Here is a 5,550-nt window from a genome sequence, read left to right on the forward strand (position 1 = left end):
AGACAGGTCCTTGGAGAGGGACATCATGCTGGGTAGAGTGGAGGGACAGCGCAGGAGGGGAAGACCCTCTATGAGGTGGATTGATTCAGTGACTGGGGAACTCGGGATGGGTGTGTCAGAGGCAATGAGATTGGCACAGGATAGAGCACGGTTTAGGGCTATTGTACATAGGGTCGCTGTGAGTCGCAAACGACTCGATGGCACATAACAACAACAACAAAAGTTGTATTGTCTATTGCTGTCTTGGAACAATTTCCACCTCTTTCTTTCCCCAATTATTGTGATTACTATTAGGAATTTAAGACTTGAAAGGTATGTTTTCAGGAAGTTCCTGTCTTAGAAAAAGTGCAATCAAAATGCTTCTTAGAAACAAGAATGAGAAGACTTATCTCACATGCTTTGGGCATTTTGTAGGAGAGGCTGGTACCCAGAAAAAAAGGTGATATTTAGTATAATAGAAGTCAACCAAAAGAGGAAGACATCGATGAGATGGGTTGACACAGTGAGTCAACAGTGGTGCTTATCAAGACATCATGAGGATTGCTCAGGACCAGGCAGTGCTTTGTTTTGTTATGCACAATGTTTCTATGAGTCATGATAAGCACCTCTCAGCAATCACTACAAATGAGTGATTAGGGGCTTCTTGAAATCCAGTGAGGTCCCCCCCTTCAACTGTTGAGTTGGTCAGAGCTCTTCATTTAGTAATGACCATTTATGCCCTATTTTTCAGCATATCTTGTTCTCTCGTGCTCTGACTCCAGCTCACAGTCATTGCTTTCTTCTCAATCTTTGGGTTGGTTTCCTCCTATTTTGCTGCTCTAATTTCTTATAAGGCAAACGTTAGTCTATTTCTTTCCTTCCATGTGGCACAGGGTTCCATTCCCAGCTAATACACCTTAAATGCAACCATTACCTCTGTCAGTGGAAGTTTGTATGTTCCTAAGATGCTGGACAGTTTTTGGCAGAGCCTCCAGGCTAAGATGAACTAGGAAGAAAGGCCTGGAAGTTATACTTGCAAAAAATTAGGCAGTAGAAACACTATATATTTGTTGTTGTGTCAATTACGACTCATAACAAATCTATGAGCCAAAGACCTTATGCTTTTCCATAACTACTGTTGTTTCTCCACGTTCATAAAGTTTCCATAGGCATATGGTTTAGGAAGTGGATGCCACTCATCCATCTATCTATCTATCTATATCTATATATATACACACACATATACACATGTCTGTGTATATATATATGTGTGTGTGTATGTGTATGTATATGTGTATATATGTGTGTGTATATATATATATATATTCCATTATGTGTGACAATGTCACAGATAAGATCAGGCTGGTGAGTAACTAGCATTAACTTTTATTACAAACCAAAAAAAACTAGATTTTTGCCAATTTTTCCAGTTATGTGCATAAAGTTTCAAGAAAAGACTTCAGATTGTTCATTTCTAAGAAAGCTACTGAGTCCCAGGCAGCAAGCATAATTCTAGCTCTGTCAGAATCTGATAGGTGAATCCAGGCCCTGTGACTGAAACAAGACTCCTTAACACAGGGTTTGCCTCCAAATTGGTCAATGTTCCTGATTGATAGGGACTTACAGAATTAAGCTCAGACTTAAAAAACAAAGCAAAACACAAACAAAGAACACCAACAAAATGTGGAAAAACAGTAGGAAAATTAAGTTCGTCTGCCTACAAGCTGTAGGATTGCTTCAATGTCACCGTAATTGTGAGAACAGCGAAAAATTATTGGCGTGACCTTCAAACCTATTAAAGGAAAAAGAAAGTAACTGGGTGGGGGATGGGGAGAGAGCACTGTCAGTAGCTTTGAGCAAGCTGACTTGTTGGGTTTTTTTTTCTTCTTCTTTAATGGAAAAATTGTTACAAATGGGTTCTTCAGCATATGTTATTAATTTCATTATCCTGGCTTCTTGCCAGTTAAGCATCAAACATTGGTTTTTGTGATTTCAGTTGCAACTAGTAAAACTCATGTGGGCATTAACAGAAACAGACAAGAGAACTTTTTTCAAATCAATTCCAAGTGACTATTTTAAATGCTTTTATTTCATAAATGCAGTTGGAAAAATTCGCTGATAAGAAATACCATATAGTCCTAAAATATAGTATTTCTCTTCTATACAAAACTCATTTGAAGGACTTTGAATAAATGCTTGTTAATGAGAGGTAGAATTATTTAAGTGATATTTAAAATCATATAAAAGGATACAAATGTTAATAATTTAAAAAAATTTTACTACACCACATAGTTTGGGGATTTTTAAAAAGCCTATAATTTTTTTTTACCTTCTTGATGAAGAAAGGATTATAAATATTCTGAGAACAGAATGAATGGCAGTTTCAGCGTTTCAGTTTCACCGTGAAGAGCTCTGATTCCTGCCTTTGTGAGATAGGACAATTCTATTAGGAAAAGGCATCAAGCATGTCACAGAAAACACGCCAGCCCTGACATTGTCTGGCATCTTTGTGCTGACATTTATTGAGTGCCGTTTATAAGTCAGGCACTTTAATAAAACCACTTGCTGTTTTCTCAGGAGTCATTATTGGCCAAGCAATGTGTTAAGTGTTTTACATATAGTCCTTTTAAAGAAATCTTTGAAAAACTTTGATCCAGGTATTTCCATCCCCAATTAGTGACCACTTGCGATCAAGCTGACGCCTGCTCATGGTGAAACGTTGTCTCACCGACTCTGGGCCAATTTTTAGCAGTAACCAGTCCTTGGAGAGAGGCAATATGATGGGAAAAGTAGAGAGTCACCTAAAGAGAGGAAGACTCTGAACCAGGTGCATCAATGCAGTGATTACCACAATGGCCTTGAGCATGACAAAGAAAATGGGGATGGTACGGAATGGGGCGGGGTTCAGATCTGTTGTTTAAAAGGTTGCTATGAGTTGTGGTCGACTTAATGTATCCTAATATCATGACAACGCAAAATTCTTGAAATTAATAAAATGCACTTATTCATTTGTTCAACAAATACTTCTTGAATATGCCATGTGATTTACTGCCTCTAAAAACTCTCTGAAGGGTCAGCTCTGGCTTAGTTCTGACTCAAAAGCAAACAACAATTGCCACCATCTGCCAAACACAGAGTTGTGTTGTGTTTAGGTGCCATCAAGTCGACTATGATTCATAGCAAACCTATGATTAGTGGCTCTAAACTTTGAGAGGAAGACCCTGGATAAGATGGATTGATACAGTGTCTTGGGCAATGGGGATTGGTGTGTCAGAATTAGTGAGACTGGCTCAGGACAGGAAAAGGTTCAGAGCTGCTGTATATAGAGTCGCTATATGTCACAGAAGACTCAATGGCATATAAACGCAAAAACATACTATATTGGTTGTTTTTTATTTAAGCCTTATGTTTAAAGTCAACAAGGCCTCGGAGAGGACCTTTGTATTTAAAAGCCGGTTGTTATTATATTTTGGAGGAACATTCTTCTAAGTGGTACAGTACTCTTCTGTCAATATGCTGTCCTAAGGTAATTTGGGGTTGCTGTAATGCTGAACTCTGTGCCATCGGGGTGTCAAATGCCATAATGGTTACCTTTGGTGGACAGTGTTTGGTGGAGATCCCAGTTTAAGATAGGTTTGGAAGCAGGAGTGGCATCCAATTCCTAAGCAATATGCCTCTGGAAACTCTATCAACTTTGATAAATGACGATAGTTACAGAAAAGCTTCGGGTAGTTTGTTCATAGAGTTGCTATGAGTTGTGCTGGACTCAACAGCAATCAACAGCAACAACAAGACAACGTCACCTGACACATCTGACCCCGTTATCACAATCACTGTGTCAATTCATCTCCTTCAGAATCTTCCTCTCTAGCACTAATCCTTTACCTTTCCAAGCATGATACCCTTCCCCAAGTACTGGTACTCTCCTGGCAATATGACCAAATTATGTGAGATGGAGCTTCAAAATCCTTGCCTCCAAGGAGCAACCTGGTTTCGTCCTCTCCATGATAGGCCTGCTTGTTCTCTTGGCAGTCTGTGTTATGTTTAATATTGTTCTCCAGCACCACAACTTAGTCATCAATTCTTCTTCTGTCATCCTTAGACATTATCCAGCTTTCAGATGCATAGCAAGCAATTGAGAAGACCATGGTCTGGATCAAGTGCACCTCAGTATCTAGGCAAACAAGACAACATTTTCCTGTAAAGCTTGTGATATGAGGAGAGACAAATAAAAGACATACTATTAAAGAATATATTTGTTAGTGGCCTAATTGGTAGGGAGTGAAGTTGTGCTACAAATCCAGAGGCAGGTAGATTGAATTCACCAGTTTCTTCAGGGAGAGAGATGGTCATTCTCTTCCTCTGTAATTTACAGTCTCTAAAAACCTGGTAGGTGGTCAGCTACGAGTGACTTCTGATTCTATGGCAATGAGTTTGAGTTTAGGTATTGTGAAGAAGAGGTCTGGTGGAACAGTCGATAGTGAATTGTTCTCCTAACCCAAAGACTGCACATCAGTCTCCTGCTAATCCAAAGATGGCATATTGAGCAGTGGTTCAAAACCACCAACTGGACAGTCTTCTTCAATTATGATTTGTAACCTCAGAAACCCAATGCAGGATTTGCTATGAGTCTAAACCAATCTAATGGTAATGATTGAGTAAGTATTGTGAAGCAGTACAAGAAGAACAAAAATGTATTTGGAACACATTTTGTCACTTTACATGTGTTAGTTGCACCAGGTTGTTCTGGTGTGATGATATATGAATATGATTGTGGCAGAAAGGAGTGCAATGTGGAAGCCAGTGGGTGAGAGCTTAGCAAGTGAGGTCCATGATGGACCACATTCAAATTTTGAGACTGTGTTAAAAAGAATACTGGAGCACAGTTGTATAACAATGTGAGGCCCAATTTGTTTCTCTTTTATTTCTTGCTGTTATTGATTTTATGTGCTGTTGAGTCAAGTACAACTTACAGTGACCCGATGAACAACAGATCTGAACCCTGTCCTATCTTGTGCCATCCTCACTATCTGCATCACTCTCAAAACCATTGCTGCAGTCACTGCTGCAATCCACCTGGTTGAGGGTCTCTCCTTTGCCATCCCTTAACTTTTAAAGGAATTCTCCAAGGAATGAATTCTTCTGGGCTATTCAATATGCCCAAAGTATGTGAGATGAAGCTTTATCAGTGCCTTTGAGGAACATTCTGGTTGCATCTCCCCCAAGACAAATCTGTTCCGTCTTTTGGCAGACCGTGGCATACTGAGCTCTCTTCTCCAACACCACACCACAAAGGCATCAATTCCTCTTCTGTCAAAGAGAGTTTGGGGGGGGGGATCCAAGATGGCGGCGGAGGCAGAGACAGCGTGGTTAGCTGTGGGAGCAGTGAACCATTTAAAGCAGGGCCATTATGGCCTTCCACAGACTTTGGCTTATTGAAAATTGAACACTTAAACAGTTGATGACTGGCCCTCAGTGAAGATCGAGGCTCAACAACAGGAATTCAAGCATTCCCAAGGAGAAATGGGCCAAAAAAGATGATTACCTATGCATTGGAAAGGCCAAAGAGGA

The sequence above is a fragment of the Elephantulus edwardii genome, unplaced genomic scaffold (assembly GCF_000299155.1).
Source record: "Elephantulus edwardii isolate Elephantulus edwardi_28Jun2011 unplaced genomic scaffold, EleEdw1.0 scaffold00039, whole genome shotgun sequence".
Taxonomy (NCBI): Eukaryota; Metazoa; Chordata; class Mammalia; order Macroscelidea; family Macroscelididae; genus Elephantulus; species Elephantulus edwardii.